The sequence below is a fragment of the Eptatretus burgeri genome, chromosome 13, assembly GCF_056783735.1.
Source record: "Eptatretus burgeri isolate ZD-2024b chromosome 13, Ebu_testis_v1, whole genome shotgun sequence".
NCBI lineage: Eukaryota > Metazoa > Chordata > Myxini > Myxiniformes > Myxinidae > Eptatretus > Eptatretus burgeri.
Genome location: NC_140973.1, coordinates 58,830,538 through 58,849,832, shown reverse-complemented (window position 1 = coordinate 58,849,832; position 19,295 = coordinate 58,830,538). Strand labels below are relative to the sequence as shown.

At 44.8% G+C, this 19,295-nt stretch overlaps 1 protein-coding gene across 6 annotated transcripts in view; it reads right to left on the bottom strand.

The window, feature by feature from the left end:
* Positions 1-15,107, bottom strand: part of LOC147014568 (RELT-like protein 1) — an 83,156-nt gene extending 68,049 nt beyond the window's left edge. For 3 of the 6 annotated variants that reach the window (XM_085852616.1, XM_085852617.1, XM_085852618.1), the window contains exon 1: positions 14,854-15,050. The gene's annotated coding sequence lies outside the window, so the exon portion shown is untranslated. The other 3 variants (XM_085852614.1, XR_015050805.1, XM_085852615.1) reach the window with 3 other exon arrangements.
* Positions 15,108-19,295: the final 4,188 nt, after the last annotated feature.

The window sequence follows — 19,295 nt, the reverse complement described above, 5'->3', positions numbered from 1 at the left end:
GGCGCAAGAACGGTGGCGATGCGACGGTTGCGAGGTGTGACGTGAAGCGGCGCCACGGTGGGTGGTTGATGTTGTGGTTGGTGGTAACAATGGCGGTTGGTCCAAAATAAAGATAGTAAAAGAAAAACGGCTATCCTGAAGAGTCGCAGCACGCATGAATGACATGTATTCCCACTAGACAACGGGTTTGGGCCTAACGACACATATACTTACCGAGATATCTCACCTAAGGGACCTGAATGGTGGTTTGCGAACTTGGTAACCACAACAATATATATATGTGTGTATATATATATATATATATATATATATATATATATATATATATATATATATATATATATATATATATATATATATATGTATATATATATATATATATATATATATATATATATATATATATATATATATATATATATATATATATATACACACACACACATATATATATATATATATATACATATACATATATATATATATATATATATATATATATATATATATATATATATATATATATATATATATATATATTTATATATATACACACACACACACACACACACACACACACACACATCTATATATATATATATACATACATACAAACATATATATATATATATATATATATATATATATATATATATATATATATATATATATATATATATATATATTGTTATGGCTGTGGAAATTCGCAGAACACCATAAAGGTCCTTAGTTCTGTTATATTGCTAAGTGTGTGTTCAGATAGATTTCCCCACCGTTGTTTAATGGGGTAATTCGTGTGGACAGGGCTGTGATCTTCAGGTAGCCGTTTTTCTTTACCATCATTATTTTGGACCAATCGCTTCACACAACCACCTTAACCACAACCCCCATAACCACACCACCACGTTTCCACCTCGGCACACAGTTGCCAGAGGCCTGGCCTTCGTCGAGGGAAAGCAGGCGGCCCCCGTTCCCCCTCCCCCGGACGAATGGCGTCTCCACGGTGAATTCCACCCTGCTGTGGCAGAAGACAAATGCAGCGGCGAGCGAGCGTCCCCGATTTGGCGGGAAAACGCTCCCGTCGAGAAGGTTCCCGCATGTTCTGTAAGTTTCCCGCAGGTTCTGGAAGGAGGGCGGGGCGAGAGTGGAGGGGCGGAGCGTGGGTAATAAAAAGCGCGCACGGAGCGTTTGTTCTCTCTCTCTGGGGTTGCTGCCGCTCTCTCGCTGTCATTGCTGAAGCTCTCTCGGTCATTGCTGAATCTCTCTCTGGAGTTGTGCTGAGGAGAATCTCTCCCCGGGGTTGCTGCCGCTCTCTCGCTGTCGTTGCTGAAGCTCTCTAATATTTCCGCAGGGCACTCAAGGTCTCTCATTCCTCTTTCCCTGCCTTTGGAATAAACTCCCACACTCTTGAATCCCATTCTTCCTCCAGGCCTTCAAAACAGCCGTTCACCACCATCTCTTATCTTCCCCCATCCAAAATCTCGATCTTTTATCGCCCTGTAAATCCACCCCAAACCCACTTTCTTCAAATTCCCTGCTTTCCTTCCTTAAAGTCCCTGTCGTGTCCATCTTGTATACCCCGTGTTCCCCGCCCCATCCCTCTCCCTTACACAGATCTCTCTGTTCCCTACTGTTTTGTCCTTCCCTCTCCCGCCCATCTTGTCTCATGCCCCCCACTCTCCTTGCTGTGCGTTGTGTTTTTGCTCTCATGTGAGCCTCGACAATGTGTACAAAAAAAATCCCATTGCTCCAATTATCACTGGAACAATTTCAGTGCTCTTTTTTTTTCCAGGATCTTTTCACTTCATTCCTGAGGTCTTGATATTTTGATCATTTTCTTGATTTCTGCATTATTTAGACCAAAATCACCGGTGACTGAAACAGCAAGTAACAATGCCTTTTTTTTTTCATTTTTATATCTGAGAACTATGTCTGGCTGTAGTGCTCTGATTTCTATGTTCACGCTGGATGGGATCATCAGGTCGAACGTGAGCATTATGTCCTTGTTTTCGATGATTGCTTTAGTTCATGTTTCCATGTGGAACTGGGATATTGAAATTTCTGCAGATATGCCGGTGGATTACTCAACATACCTGGTTGTGCCTTTGAGGTTACAGCTGTTCTGACATGAGTTTTTTTACATCACAATCAGAGATGACGAGAGCTTCCTAGTTCTCCCTTGCAAAATCTGCACTTGTCCAATTGGCTCAGTCCTGCCAATTTTTTTTTTAAAGCCATTCGTGTCGTGTCCTTGGTCTTGGGCCTTTATAATCATTTGTTCTCTGTCTCAATTGAGCTGACCTCTTCTTAGCCATTCCAGTGATGTTTTTTTGTCTATCCTCAATCTGTCCAACTCATATGTTTCCCTGCTATTTTGTCTTTCTCCCAGTTGTGACTATCTATATATCTATTGGTATTTCATCTTGTATTTTTCTTTTGTCTTTTTTGAAATCGTTGGGGCTGTATTTGTTGCTGTTTCAGTTCTGTGCATGACATCTTCTATTCACACCTGTTTTTGGAATTTTTTTGCAAGGTGAGCGAGAGATATCTTTTCTGGCTTGTTGTGTTCATGCTTGTGTATAAATTGTATTCGGTAGTCTGTTGAACTTTTCATGTGCTCTGCGAATCCTACAGTTGTCACTCTGTGCACTTGATTGAGTTACATGATGCCGCCACCCCCTCCTCGTCTCAGGAGGTACCTTCTCGGGATGCATTGATTTTTGTGGATAGTGAGGTGTTTCCTGTTCTGATGTCAAGTTTTCTGATTTCCGCTTGTGGCCAGTTTATTATTCCGAAGCTGTGTAGAAACACTGGTACTGCTCGTTGGTTTATGGCTTTGATTTTGTTTCTTGGAGAGAGGTATGTGTTCAGGCTCAGCCTCATTCTATATTCTTTGGTAATTGTTCTGAGCATTTTTTATGGCATGTGCGTTTCATAATATCTCCACACCAATGCTTGCTGAAACAATAACAACAAGAAAGTTAAGTACAATAAGAAATAACAAATTACAGTGCATGAAAGACAAAAATAACCAGTTATCTGGGTACTTATGTTTCCTGTAAAGATGTCAACATTCAAGTGGAGCAACAACTTTGCAACCCATCCTGTCCCTCCTCGATTAACACAACGCCCTCCTTCGCATGAAGCCGAAAATGTGTTTCTTCACAAGAGAAAAAGGAAGGACAAAACACAACAAATAAAAAAAAAGGAAAGCATTTTCATTATGATACGATTCCAGCAAGCACGTGTGTTCAGACTCCATTTCCATGTACAACACAATCACACACACACACACACACACACACACACACACACACACACACACACACACACACACACACACACACACACACACACACACACACACACACACACACACACTTATTTATTCGATAGGGACTTAATTATGGATCACCCTGTATGAACAAGCTCCTACGTGTCATCATAAAAAAAGAAAAAAAAAGAAAAAATCCTTTTTTGCAAGTTTGAAAGTCCATGTAATGCAAACCTGATCGATTACATTTTTATGAGCCCCAACACATTCTCAGAAGTATTGTGAAATAAGCATGGTTAGCGATTTATAACCGTAAACTCAATTTCTAATGTGGTGTCACCCTCGTCAACACTTTGTACCCAATGTCAGTGGATATCATATCAGGTGTAAAACTACACCATTCCTCCTTCAGGACAGGTTCAGACAGGTTCATTAGTAAGCCGTGCTCGGTTGACTGTCAACTCTCAAACGGCGTTTTGATAAGTCCCACTGAGAGTGGTTGGAATGGCTTCAAGTCAGGGCTTTTGGCTGGAAGACAGCAGATGTTCAAATGGCGTCGTCACAAAACTAATTTCTAACCAACACAGCAGTAGGGAAAGGTGTACGCTGGCAGACGTAATGACCCTCACAATAGTTCTGCATCAAAGCCAGTAGCCCATCATTGTGAAACTGCCACCATAAAGCCTCAGTCCCACTCTCACAAAAAGACTTTGTGATTTTGTTCAAAGTACTGTACTTGTTGAGCAAGAAATCGCTTTTAAAAGGAGTAATCTTCCTTTTGTTGATGGTGAATAATTGTCACATGCCAATGACATTCACACTCAATCTTGCATGTCAATCCTTAGCCATACCCACTAGGGGAGGGTACAAAATGCAAAGGAATGCACTTTTTTATTACAAGTGATCCAAGGCTCTTAGTGGAACACACACACACACACACACACACACACACACACACACACACACACACACACACACACACACACACACACACACACACACACACACACGACTGTTAGAACAAGATAAACACAGCCATTGAGCTTGGGGGAAGTGCCGTCACTTACCGGAGTACTCTGAGTACCAGCAACGTCACAATGGCACCACCCAGGTTATTTTCTTAGGAGGAATTTCCTCCTCCCCATGGATGTCAACCTATAGGGATTGTCTGTGCTCTTGACATTTTAAAGGTCGAACATGATGTACCATTTTAAAAATCTTCAGTATGACTCAGCTGGGGGTGAACCACCAACCTCCCGAACGGACACTCTAATGATTTTAAACACCACCGAGTCTGGTATGCAGAATGAACCGTGATGCAGATCAGAATGTGTCATGGTTCACAGCAACTCATACCCAAAATAACTTCACTCTTCCATGAGCCACGACCTTGTAAATAAAAATAGCTAAATAAATAAATTCTCCCTTGGTTTCTGCACATTATTTTGCATAGATTTATAGGCATTATTTATTTTGCGAGGTTAGCAACACAATAAAGTGCAGAATTCCTCCCACAGGTGCATAAGGATCAAGAACTCAAATCCATAATGCAGCAACATAACTTTGTTACGTTACGTGAGTGGGAATATGGCTTTAATAACTCTGGTAAAGCACAAGCTGCTTTGAATCGTGGGAAAATGTGCACGGAGGGTGAGAGGGTCCATTTCAAGCTTGATGTGCTATACTACTACTTTAGTTAATACAGTGGATTTGGTAGAAGCCTGATGTTGGCTTAGTGGTTAGGGTGGCTGGCTTGGGATCCTCGGGATCCTCGGGATCCTAGAGTCCTGAGTTAAAGTCCTGTTGGCTGCTGACTTAACACCAGGTGAGGTTGACTCAGCCTGGCATCCTTCTGAAGTCAGCAAAATGAGTACCAGTGTATTGGTAGAGGGGCACAGTATCGGTGGCACAGCTGTGCTCCAAGAAATTACAGCTAGCTGACAGCCAAGCTGCCATACGCAAGAACAAAACAAAACAGTGGATTTGGTACAAGCAAGGTTAGAGTTGGCTTTCAATGAGCTTCATTTACATCACCATTGGACCCATTGTTCCACTGGACCAAATTGTCATTGGCATACCTGCCTGTACTGCTGGAGCATTAGCTTGCCTTTCACCAAGCCCAGATGAGCTTTGGTCAAGGTGGGGTTGGGGGGGGGGGATTATATGTTTATTATTTTTGCCAAATCATACGACGATTAATTGTTGTTAATATTATTAGTATTAATTAATATATGCCTTATTGCAATGTTATCATTCTTATTGCTATTTATTTTGTAATTAGAAATCCATGCCGTGGAAGGACCGATGAAGCTGCTCTGTACACCTTAACATGACATGCATTTAAAACAAGGGAATTATTTTAGGTTCTTTGTTGTTAATTAGCGTAATGAACTCAAGAGATCATAATGATAATTTCAATGTCACACACTGCACATCAGAAAGTTCCAGTAGAACAACACAAAAAACACGACACATACACACATACTCTCCTATAAACTTCATCCATTTACAGTGGAGGACAAGGCTCAACATCAACGGTTGCCCGGGGCAACCAAAATTTGGTGTCAGACAACCAAACGAATTACTTCGTTGCCCGGTCAGACAACCTCATAATTGTGCCTTCAACATTCATCTATCTATAATTCCAGCAGTGTGTGTGTGTGTGTGTGTGTGTGTGTGTGTGTGTGTGTGTGTGTGTGTGTGTGTGTGTGTGTGTGTGTGTGTGTGTGTGTGTGTGTGTGTGTGTGTGTGTGTCTGTGCAGGCCCGTAGCCAGGGCTCAGTGTTAAGGGGGGCATATGAACTGGATGGGGGGGCACAATTATTATATTTAACATTTTTGATAACCCGGTATACTATTGTATTCATGCAGCATTGACACATCTATACTTAGGTTGCCGACGCATACTAACCAAATTGATCTCAGTGAGATTTAATATGTTCCGATGTTTTTGGCCTAAAATTATCCGAATGCAGGAGAGCCGCAACAAACTGGCACATTCACAATGCAGATATTCAATGATTAGACAATTGGCACCAATTCAGGTGCACTTATACAAGGTGTTGTCAAGAATTGGCATGAGAAAATTAATATACCAGAGATACAATGACTAAACGGGGGAAGTTGGCACCGGAATCAGTGCACTTTGAAATAAGATACAGTGGGCCATGACCTGCGATCACCACATTAAACTATCAACAGCAAATACGACCAGCCTGAAGATACCACAAGGTCCGCATTTAAAGCAGTCAATTACACAGAGGTAAGGTTATACACAAAGCACGAGATATGGGATATGCAAAGCACCAAACACAACATTTAACTTAAACATCAGAAGTACAAAGCAGCCGACCACAGTGGGTGCTGACCACAACCACACTGCAACCACAACCACACACGCATCACCAGCAGTCACACACACAATCTGAACTCCTCGTATAGTTTTTATACTACTGTACTCGCTGTCAGAAGAGCTGCAGGCGACGCGTCTCAGTGTGGAATCTTCTGAGGACCTTCTCCTTCCATTCATTCAGGCATTTACGTGTGAGGTCTCTCTCGAAGGCCAGCTGTACCAGTTGTGCCTTGCGTGCATGGCGCATGGACCGTCGATGGTCAGTGAAGACATTCCTCAATGTTGAGAATGAGTTTTCACACATGGCAGTGGACGCACCAAATGTTAGTCCAAGTCTCATGGCAGTCACTACACTTGGCTTCCAGCGTTTTGTGGTAAGTTGAGAGGAGTTTTTGTGTTGTCCATCTCTCGTTTGGCTGCTTTTCTGTCTGTGAGCAAAGAAACTGCTTTGCAACCACACACTCAGTTTCACTGATGGTTGACTTTGTTAATGTCATGATGTGCTGGAGCAAGTGGGGATCCAAAAACGTGCTATTTTTGGGATTCAAGGCAGCGAGTGAACGGGCGAGTTGTGTGTTGTGCTCACTGAAGCGCTGAGCGATCTCTCCAAGCACAGTGTCAATTGCGCTGTAAAAAACCCTCTGCAGTTCCGTCTTGTCATTGTCGTTGTTTTGTCCTGAAGTCTCCAAAACTACAAACTGTTCCAAGTTCTTATGCATTGTGCGTCTCCGTTTTGGTGGTGCAGGTGTAGAAGTGCGAGCATCGTTGGCCTTGTTCCACAGATCAGTGAACTCATCCTCAGAGCGGAGTTTCTTCACGCACTCTGTAGCACTCGCCACCAGTTCCAACCCCGTTAGCAAGTCCATGTCCTGTGCCTGCAAGAGTCTGTTAGGGCCATCTAACAACATCAGCAGTTTTTGTACAAAGATAGCAGTGAACATGAAGACAGGCCCAGAGACTTCCCGCAAAAGCCCAATAGCCTCCATCCTCATCTCTTCACCGTAGGCGCGCTCTGCATCAATCTCCGACAGTAAGGATGTGATATCCTTAAAAGATCCTATGATGACAGACACGGTGGCTGAATGTCCCGTCCACCTTTGATCAAGAAGTCGTTTTAACCGCTCACCTTTATACTGTGCAGCAACAGTGGGCTTTCTGAAGAATTTGTACAGGCAACAACAAACCTCGAGGAAATCAGTGACAGCTTTCTCTGCTGCCAGTGCGTGGATAACTACCAGATGGAGTTGGTGATTTAAGCAGTGCACATCGGGGATTTCTCTTTCCAATATCTCTTGCAACAACTTTTGCACCCCACCGTGCTTCCCAGCCATTACCGAAGCCCCGTCGTACACCTGACTTAATATTCTTGACGTGTCAAATCCTGTTTTGTCAGCTCTGTAATTATTAGGTCTGTCAATGTTTTTGCATCTCCAGTGTCGGCTGTAGCTATTGTGAGTAGACGCTCTGTTGCTTCATTTGATGCCGATACAAAGCGAATGATGATTGATATGTTGTCACATTCAGTGGGGTCCCTCGTCCCATCCACCTTGATGGTAAACCACGATGTGCCTACTTCTTCCACGAGGGCATCCGTCACAACATTACTCAATGTGCAGATCAGTTCATTCGGCATTTCCGGACTAGTATAGTTTGCGTTTCATGGGATATGCTTTATTATTTCGGCGAGTTCGGTGTCTTTTTTGAGTGTGTAGTTTAAAAGTGAGAGGAAGAGCCCACTGCGCCCATCTGACATATCTTCAAAAATATCAAGGCTCCCTCTAAAAGGTATCTGATTTTCGGCGAGAAATCCCACAACATCTAAGAGCGGACACATAGTATCGGTTTCTATTTAGCTGGTCAGCATTGAGGAGTGTGGAAATCTCCTTACCACAATCGTTGCGCCTCTCATTCTCCTTCCACCTCAAAACACAAGTTGAATGTTCCTTTGAAATTGCGTGTTTGTGAAACCCCCTGCCTTTCTCAACGGCATGTTTCCAATTCCGGGAGCCTCGCACTGTGAAAGTAGAGTCCACTGGGCCACGTGCGGTGTTAAACTTCCTACATGGATAGCAGAATGCTGCATCTGTCTGCACACTGTATTCCAGCCATTCATTAGTCTGGTACCACGAGGACACAAACGAGCGACTCTTGTTCTGAAACAGATGGCCAGGGTACTGCTGTAGAACAACTCGATTCGGTCTCTCACTTCCAAGATCATCGGGAAGCGGCTTGACAGTCACACCCGACCCCGAGGCCGCCACCGAGCGTGGAAACTCGGCTGCCTGCGCTGGGGCTCCAGCTGCAGGGCTAACGTTGCTGGCTTGGCCAGGTGGGCCAGCTTCTGTCCGTATTTCATTGACATGAGTCTTTTCCTCCTCCTCCAACTTCTTTCATCATCTTCTTTATTTTCGTCGGTTGCATTTTTTCCTTTTCTGAGCCATTTTCGTATATCCATCATCCACGTCTTTTTCTCCTGCTGCAAGCTCGCGCTCTCCGCGATTCGTCCCTCGTGACTCGTGTCACTAATCTCACGATTCGCGAGATTAGACGGGTGACGGTTTAATTTATTAAATGATGCATCCATCAAAAACAGGTTTCATCTGCATAATTTCAAATGTAAGCACGATTGCAAACACATATTTTTAATTTTCATTATAAAATTACTTTTGTAAGATGGAGGGTTGACGGGTTGTGAAGGTCGCGCGGTGCACGTGCACTTCATCTTTAATTATGTAAATTTATGTCTTTTCCTTAATCATATTATGACTATATTGCATTTATACCTAACTTACAACCAATCAGGTAACCTGCTCAATAGGGTCTCCATATCGAATACGCTGATTGGCTATTCCTTAAAACTAAATGATCCACGATATATATATATATATATATAATATATATAAAATATATAATATATATATTTTATATATATATATATATATATATATATATATATATATATATATATATATATATATAAAACCACCCACAGCATCGACATTTGACACGAGGTCTTGCGGCTGTCTGTCGTGTTGGCTGTTGGCATTGGTGCTTGCGTTATTATCTTTTATCTTGTGGGCTTGGACTGTATTGTCTTGCCAATTGCTTTTGGAGATGCGCTGACAAGCGCACACTTATCTCTTGACTGTTATTCAAAGGATATAAGTAGAGAACAATTTATCCAAGAAGGCCTTATTATTCACCACGTTGAACATCTGGAATAAGGGTTTTAGTTCACACAGGTGAACTCTTAAACAGCAAGTTCACAGTGGGCACTCGTCCTTAAACACCAAGTTGTTCACAGGGTGCAACAGGGCATAAATGGGTGGCGTACAAGTGGGGGGGGCACCAGATGTGCTATGGGGGGGCATTGCACCCAAATGCCCCCCCTAGCGACGGGCCTGTGTCTGTGACCGCTGTTTCTCGACAACCACTGGTCTGATCTAATTGAAACTTGCCAGATATATTGCTGGGGACCGGAGTATGTGCCTGCCTTTTCAAGGTTTGATAGTAATCGGACAAGTGGTTCCCAAGTTATGGCCATTGATTTACCAACCAATGACAAGACGCGTTGCTGCGTAGGCGTGGCCGATGGGGAAAGGGCACCGTTTAGTTACCAATGACAGGACACGTTGCTGCGGAGGCGTGGCCGTTGGGGAAGAGATCCTTAGCCACGTTCCCCATTACGGGTTACAACGTACAGACTTCCGGATAGTGATGACTTACTGTATTCTAATAATTTCTCGATTTCTTATGCGCATTTATAGATAAACACAAGCCTGGTGTTGGCGCAGTGGTTAGGGCAGCGGCTTGGGATCCAAAAGGTCCTGAGTTCAAGCCCCGTTGGGCCACTGAATTAATACACCAGGGGGTTGACTCAGCCTGTCATCCTTCCGAGGTCAGCGAAATGAGTGCCAGTATACTGGGCCGGTGTACATCCCGGTTAAAATAGGTGTACCATATCCCTGTGTTGTAAGAGGCGACCAGGGTTGCGTCAGGAAGGGCTTCCGGCGTAAAACATGTGCCAAATCACTATGCGGATCATACGGATGATCCGCTGTGGCGACCCCGTACGGGAGCAGCCGAAAGAAGAAGAAGAAGAAGATTTATCGATACACACAATGCCCCAATCCAGTCATCGTTTACGAGAGCAAAGGAACGGCCTGTGAGTTGTTTGAAAGATTTTTTTTTTGCACGTACGGCCACGCACGTACGGGCATGCAAGAGCGAAGGAACGGCCTGTGTGGTTGTATCTGGCACACGGTTTGAAAGTTTTTTTTTTTTGTTTTTTTTTGCACATATGGCCACGCACATACAGGCACGCACTAGTATTGACAATGTTGAATATATACATAAAAAAACGATTCATGTGCAAACAGTTTTGATGAACTAAACGACCGTCTGGATCAATATAATTAAAGACAAGCCAGTAGGCAACGAGGGATTCGCTAGGATCGAAGCGCTGGATACGATGCTTTTCATTCTGACTGATCCACCGACGAAGATTCATTGCCAAGACGTATTGGTTCACATACAATTGTTCCTCTGCCTGGCAAGATTTTTCCTATTGCGTATTTTGCCAACTAGCACTCCTCATAAAAAATGACGGTAAATCGACACCCTATTGCAGGCGCACACACACACACACACACACACACACACACACACACACACACACACACACACACACACACACACACACACACACACACACGAAAACCCGATAAACTTCTCTCAATGCTCTTGTCTGACCACACCTCCTGAGCCACACAATATTTTTCATAAGCCACGCCCACTTCCCATAAGCCATGCCCACCTCCCTACACCACGCCCACTTTCCTACGCCACTCCCACTTTTCATCAACCACGTCCACTTTCCCTAAGCTCCGCCTACTTTCCTAAGCCTCTCATAAAAAATGACGGTAAATAGACACCCGATTTTTGAAGGACTATGAAAAATAAAACCTCAATCAAAAATCGGCTCGAGTAAAATTTTCTAAATATCTCGATGTGTTTAATTCCGAAGTCTCGTTACTCTACATTCAAAACTGAAGGACAAGTATTGAAAATACTGCACGCGGTTTTTCGGCCGCTGCACAGCAACGAAATTCAAACACGCACATTCCCAGTATATATTCCACATGTTGGCAAAGTTTCATCGAAATAGGTTCGCTGGTCCGTGCTGTGGAGCCTTACGTTGCATGCACGCACGCACACGGAAAACCCGACAATAAGGGATATCTCGCATATATAGCGAATCCAATATCAGCAATGTGGTTGTTGTGTGCGATCTTTCCTTTTGATTGCTTGCGAAGGTATTCTGAAAGGTAGTGTGTGTGTGTGTGTGTGTGTGTGTGTGTGTGTGTGTGTGTGTGTGTGTGTGTGTGTGTGTGTGTGTGTGTGTGTGTGTGTGTGTGTGTGTATGTGTGTGTGTGTGTGTGTGTGTGTGTGTGTGTGTGTGTGTGTGTGTGTGTGTGTGTGTGTGTGTGTGTGTGTGTGTGTGTGTGTGTGTGTGTGTGTGTGTGTGTGTGTGTGTGTGTGTGTGTGTGTGTGTGTGTGAGAGAGAGAGAGAGAGAGAGAGAGAGAGACAGAGAGAGAGAGAGAGAGAGAGAGAGAGAGAGAGAGAGAGAGAGCGAGAGAGAGAGAGAGAGAGAGAGAGAGAGAGAGAGAGAGAGAGAGAGAGAGAGAGAGAGAGAGAGAGAGAGAGAGAGAGAGAGAGAGAGAGAGAGAGAGAGAGAGAGAGAGAGAGAGAGAGAGAGAGAGAGAGAGAGAGAGAGAGATATAAAAAAAAAAAAAAAAGGATGTTCGAATCCGTGATTACATACAGAACTGCCCTTTACGATGCAAACCGTGAATTTGAACTGAACAACACGTAATTTATGATTGATAGTAGTTGTGCGAAATGATAAGAATTGTTGTGACTTTAGTTTAAATGCATGTATGATACAATTAATGTAATATTTAAAAGACTTGAATATATTTTATATTACTAGTAGAACAAAAGCCCGTCAAAATGACAGGTGACCCTTCAGTATTAAACACTATTCAGTCTTGGAAACTCGGGCTAAAACCAAAATTACGTTCAAAAATCTAAATTTATTTCGCTCGTGTATAGCATAAAAGGCCGTGAAAATGAGGGCATGATCACACACTGATGGAGAAATGATCGAGGGCATGATCACAGGGAATAATCATACATCCGCATGGTGAAATGATGGAGGGAATGATCACACATTCTGATGGAGAAATGATTGAGGGAATGATCACGGGGAATGATCACACATTCTGATGGAGAAATGATCGAGGGCATGATCACAGGGAATAATCATATATCCTCATGGTGAAATGATGGAGGGAATGATCATGGGGAATGATCACAGGGAATAATCACAATCCTCATGATCGAGGGCATAATCACCGAGAATGATCATACATCCTCATGGTGAAGAAATCGAGGGAATGATCAAAGGCAATGATCACACATCCTCATGGTGAAATGATGGAGGGCATGATCACACATCCTCATGGTGAAATGATCACAGGGAATGATCACATATCCTCATGGTGAAATGATGGAGGGCATGATCACACATCCTCATGGTGAAATGATCACAGGGAATGATCACACATCCTCATGGTGAAATGATTGAGGGAATGATCACAGGTGATGATCACACATCTGTTTGGTGAAATCATCAAAGGAATGATCACACATCTTCACGGAGAAATGATTGAGTGCATGATTACAGGGAATGATCACATCCTCAAGGAGAAATTATCGAGGGAATGATCACACATCCACATGGTGAAATGATGGAGGGAATAATTTCACCATCAGGATGTGTGATCATCACAGAGAATGATCACACATCCTGATGGTGAAATGATGGAGGGAATGATCACAGGGAATGATCACATCCTCATGGTGAAATGATAGAGGGAATGATCACACATCCTGATGGTGAAATGATGGAGGGAATGATCACAGGGATGGTGATCACACATCCTCATGGTGAAATGATGGAGAGAATGATCACACATCCTGGTGGTGAAATGATGGAGGGAATGATCACACATCCTGATGGTGAAATGATGGAGGGAATTATCACAGGGATGGTGATCACACATCCTGATGGTGAAATGATGGAGGGAATGATCACACATCCTGATGGTGAAATGATGGAGGGAATGATCACAGGGATGGTGATCACACATCCTCATGGTGAAATGATGGAGAGAATGATCACACATCCTGGTGGTGAAATGATGGAGGGAATGATCACACATCCTGATGGTGAAATTATCACAGGGAATGATCACACATCTTGATGGTGAAATGATGGAGGGGATCATCACAGGGATGGTGATCACACATCCTCATGGTGAATTGATGGAGGGAATGATCACAGTAATTGATCACATCCTCATGGTGAAATGATGGAGGGAATCATCACAGGGATGGTGATCACACATCCTCATGGTGAATTGATGGAGGGAATGATCACAGTAATTGATCACATCCTCATGGTGAAATGATGGAGGGAATGATCTCACACTCTGAGGGTGAAATGATAAACGAGGAAAAATACAACTTTAAGGGGGAATGAATCATTCATTCCGAATGATCACAAAACTCGAACAGTTACCCCACGCCACCCCATCGCTCCTCTCGACATTTAATGCAAATATCCCTGTAAAGGGCAAAAGTGAACGAAAGACGATGTGCCCTGATAAAACAATGGATTCCAACTCTACAAGTCATAAATGTGGAATAAATAATGATGAATGTATTGAAGAAAAAGAAAAGAAGAAATAGTTACAAGCTGAGTGTTAACTAGGGGAAGAGGGGGATAGGAGAGGAGAGGGGAGAATGAGAGGGGGAAAGGGGAGGGGAAGAGTGGGAGAGGAAAGGAGAGGAGAAAACGAGAGGGGGGGGGGGGGAAGGAGAAATGAGTTTTGGAGGGGTGGTGTGAAGTACAGGTAGACATGATACCGATCGTATATCCGACAGCTGGTGAAAGGAATAGACAAGGAGACACGAACTCGAACACAAAGCAAAAGTATTTCCGAGGAGACTGGTTTGTTCGAAGCGTTGTTTGCTCGTCTCCGTAACAAAAAGATGTCGAGAATATCATTTCGTTAGAAACAGTCTATTCGTGGTTCGATGACAATTCCTGATGAATCGGACACCGACCTGAGGATTATCGATAATGTTGAAACCAACTGACCTGGAGGGTTGTCCCTGTAATGTAAGCGAATGGGCTGGGATGCTTCGGTCGTTCACTGCGATCAACGGACGCCACAACTTGGGAACTCGGACCTGGGATCTGGAATCACTCACTCTCACACACTCACTCACACACTCACTCACACTCACTCACACACACACACACTCACTCACACTCACTCACACACACACACACACACACACACACTCTGCCCGTGCACGATAGCGGGAATCAAATCGGTCAGAAAATGCCGTCAGTTCCTGCGGGGAGGAGCAGCGACAGGATGAAAAGGGGAGGAGAAAAGAAAAACAGAAGAAAGTAGAAGGGCACGAGGACTAGGTAGAGCGCATACCTCCACCACGCTGATTCAAGGAAAGTAGTAGGGCACGAGGACTAGGTAGAGCACATACCTCCACCACGCTGATTAGAAGAAAGTAGTAGGGCACGAGGACTAGGTAGAGCACATACCTCCACCACGCTGATTAGAAGAAAGTAGAAGGGCACGAGGACTAGGTAGAGCGCATACCTCCACCACGCTGATTCGAAGAAAGTAGAAGGGCACGAGGACTAGGTGGAACGCATACCTCCACCACGCCGATTCGAAGAAAGTAGAAGGGCACGAGTACTAGGTGGACCACATACCTCCACCACGCTAATTAGAAGAAAGTAGAAGGGCACGAGTACTCGGTGAAGCGCATACCTCCACCACGCTGATTAGAAGAAAGTCGAAGGGCACAAGGACTAGGTTGAGCGCATTCCTCCACCACACTGATTAGTTGCCGTCACCAGAGGAGAGTGTATTGCCACTGATAGGTCAGATCTGAATCCGGACCTTAACCAAAATTTAATCAGCTTGTTCTTGTCAACTTACCAACTCATCAACCAAATTACATCTGAATCTGTCTCGAACTTTTTGAGATATCGTGTGATTTTTTATCGTTTCAGCCCTCTCACTCAATGGTGAAGAATCACTTTTAAAAATTCTCCAATCTGGATTCAGATCTTCTTCAAAGTTGAATCAACTCTTCCTTGTTACATACTCAACCTGCCCACCAAGTTTTGGCCAAATCCGTCCACAACTTTTTTGAGATATCCTGCTACATGTCGTTTTTTTGGGGGCCCATCTCTCAATGGTGAAAAATCACTTTGAAAATTCTCGCATCCAGATCCGGATCTTTACCAAAATCTGATAATTTGGTCTACGTCACGTGGCCAAACTCGCCACCACATTTCGTCTGAATTGGTCCACAACTTGATATATCCTGTTCACAAATGCATAGACAAACAAATGGACAGGAGGAAAAACATAACCTCCATGCACCTTTGGTGGTGGAGGTAAAGTCGACAAAGGCTCTCTGTCGAACGCATACCTCGGACAGGCTGATTAGTTTATATTTTGTATCCTACTGATAGGGAGGATCTGGATTCGGAGCGGAACTAAAATTTAATCGGCTTGTTCTTGTCACCGAACTCATCCACCAAGTTTCGTCCAAATCCGTCCATAACTTTTTGAGATATCGTGCCCTATATATTTAGTTTTAGCTCCATCTATCAATGGTGAAGAATCACTGAAAAAATTCCAGTATCTGGATCCGAATCTTCATCAAAATAAAATCATTTCATCTTTGTCACACACCCAAACTGTTCACCAAATTTCATCTGAATCCATCCACAACTTTTTGATGTATCCATCCATTGGGACCATACTCTATGCCTGGTGTTGGCTTAATGGTTAGGGTGGTGGGCTTGGGATCTGAAGATCTTGAGTTCAAATTCCACTCAGCTGTTGAATTGATACCAGGTGAGGTTGACTCTGCCTGTCATCCTTCCGAGGTCTGAGGCCTGTCAACCTGTCATCCAAAATGAGTGCCAGCTTGCCGGTATCCTGTCGGAGTGGTGACCGGTACAGGATTGTGCCCAATTGCCAAGGAGACTGCTTAGGCAGGACCAATGCTCTGCACAGAGTATGGTCCCAATGGATCAATCATCCTTGATGTGGGTAAACCAGGATGTGCTCACATCTGGTGATGTGAAGGAAAAGGTCAGGAAATTTGTCAGGTCAGGTCAGGTATGGGAGCATGTGCCAGAACAGCACATCGCTGCATCCACTTTCCGCCTGTACTCCAGGGGCCTCCGTCTGGCCATCCCCCAGGCAGATGCCAGGCCCATCCCCATATCCTTGAGATGCTGGTCAACCTGCTGCAACCACGAGGCACGTGGTCGGCCCATTGGCCTCCTCCACTCACGAGACTCCCTCGCCGAGAGAATCTGGTGAGCAGGATCAGCGTCAGGAAAACGAGCCACATGTCCATACAGCCGCAACTGACGCTCACGGACTATGCAGGTAACAAATCTCATCCGAGTCTCTCTCAGCAACCGCTCGTTGGACACAAAATCTGACCAGCGATAGCCAAGGATTCTCCGAAGAGACCTGGTACCAAAGGAAATAAGTCTCCCTCTCAGATCCTTGGTCAGAGTCCAAGTCTCGCATCCATAGAGCAAGACTGGAAGTACCAAGGACCTGAAGACTCGGACTTTCGTCCTCCCGCATAGGTACCGGCAGCACCACACTCCATGATCCAGTGAATCCATGACTCCCCAGGCCCGACCCAGACGTCTATTGACCTCTGACTCACAGCCAGCAGAGACATGAATATCACTGCCAAGGTAAGTGAATCTATCCACGACCTCAACATCCTCACCGCAAACAGACACAGACAGGACAGCAGCATCCAAGATGTCACCGAAAGCCTGGATCTTAGTTTTGACCCAAGAAACTCATAATCCCAGCGGCTCTGACTCCTCAATCAGCACCTCGAGGGCCCCCAAAAAGGATATCTAAAGTCTCCGCAAAGATGACTGCATCATCTGCGAAATCAAGGTCCGAGATCTTGACATTCCCAAACGATGCACCGCAGCTTGATCTTTCCGACATCCTCCCTAAAATGCAGTCCATACAAGTGCTGAAAAGTGTGGGGGCAAGTACACACCCCTGACGAACTCCAGTAACAACTGGAAATAAGTCGGAGATGGTACCACCACACTTCACAGCACTCTCATTACCAGAGTAGAGTTCAGACATCAGATCGATCAGTTTTGGTGGCACCCCACGAAGACCAAGAATCCTCCAGAGGACATCCCGATTCACTGAATCGAACGCTTTACAGAGATCAACATAGGCTGCAAGCAGCCCCTGCCGAAACTCTCGTCTGCGTTCGGTGAGGACACGAAGAGCAAGGATACGGTCAATCGTTGACCTCTTTGGTGTAAAGCCTGACTGCTCTGGACGCTGGTGCTCAAGCAGATGGTGGCGAACCCTATCAAGAATTATCCGAGCAAAGACCTTGCCCGGCACTGAGAGCAGCGTCACCCCTCGGTAGTTGTTGCAGTCTTGGCGATCACCCTTCCCTTTCCAGAGAGGGACAACAAGGCCCCTCTTCCAGTCAGTTGGGATGATGCCTGTGTTCCAGGCAGAGCACAAAACTGCATGCAATGACATGAGTGCAGCATTTCTACCAGCCTTGAGAAGTTCAGCATGGATGCCACAGATCCCTGGAGCTTTGCCCTGTTTCAACTGGTTCACCGCAGCCCGCGTTTCCACAAGCGAAGGTGGACCACAGTTTATTGGAGGGTCAGCAACAGGGATTGTAACACCCTTGATGTCCAACTCGACAGCTGGGGGATCAGCCTGGTACAACCGCTCAAAGTAACCGGCCCAGCGGGCCTTCACTTCAGACTCCTCTGTTAAGAGCCTACCACTCTCTGCTCGAACTGCAGTGCTCCGAGGGATGGGCTTGGATGAACGTAATGCGTGAATTCCCCTGTAAGCGGGACGAGAATCACCTGTCCACAGGTGATGCTCTACCCCCTCACAGATTCCTCGCACATAGGCCTCCTTGTCCACCCTTAGTGCACGTACAGTTTTACGCCTCAGCTCCCCGAACAGCTCAGCTCTGCCATTCAGCCTGGCCCTGCGACTCTGGTCAATGGTATCCAGTGTCCCTTGAGACAAAATTCTTCTTTGCCCTGCGGTGAGCTCCAAGACATCCATCGGCAACATCAAGGACGGTGGTCTTGAAGGCACGCCACAACTCTTCAGGACCCCCCAAAGCACCCAGACCCCCCAAGTGTCCACTCAGCCTGTTCGCAAACTCCTCAGCTACTCTCTCATCCTTGAGCTTGCCAACATCCAGCCTAGGCTGGGATGGTACCATTCTCCAGGATTTAAGGTGCAGCTTTCGAGTTGTTACAACATGCCGGTGGTCAGTATTGAGGAACTGAGCACTCTGATAGACCCTGCAGTTCTGGATCATTCTCATCGACTATCAATGAGGACATGGTCAATCTCCTTTGCCACACCACCAGCGTTGGAATATCAAGTCCAGCGATGAGCTTGTGGGCGCTGAAACCATGAACCAGCCACCCTCAGTCCATGACTTCTT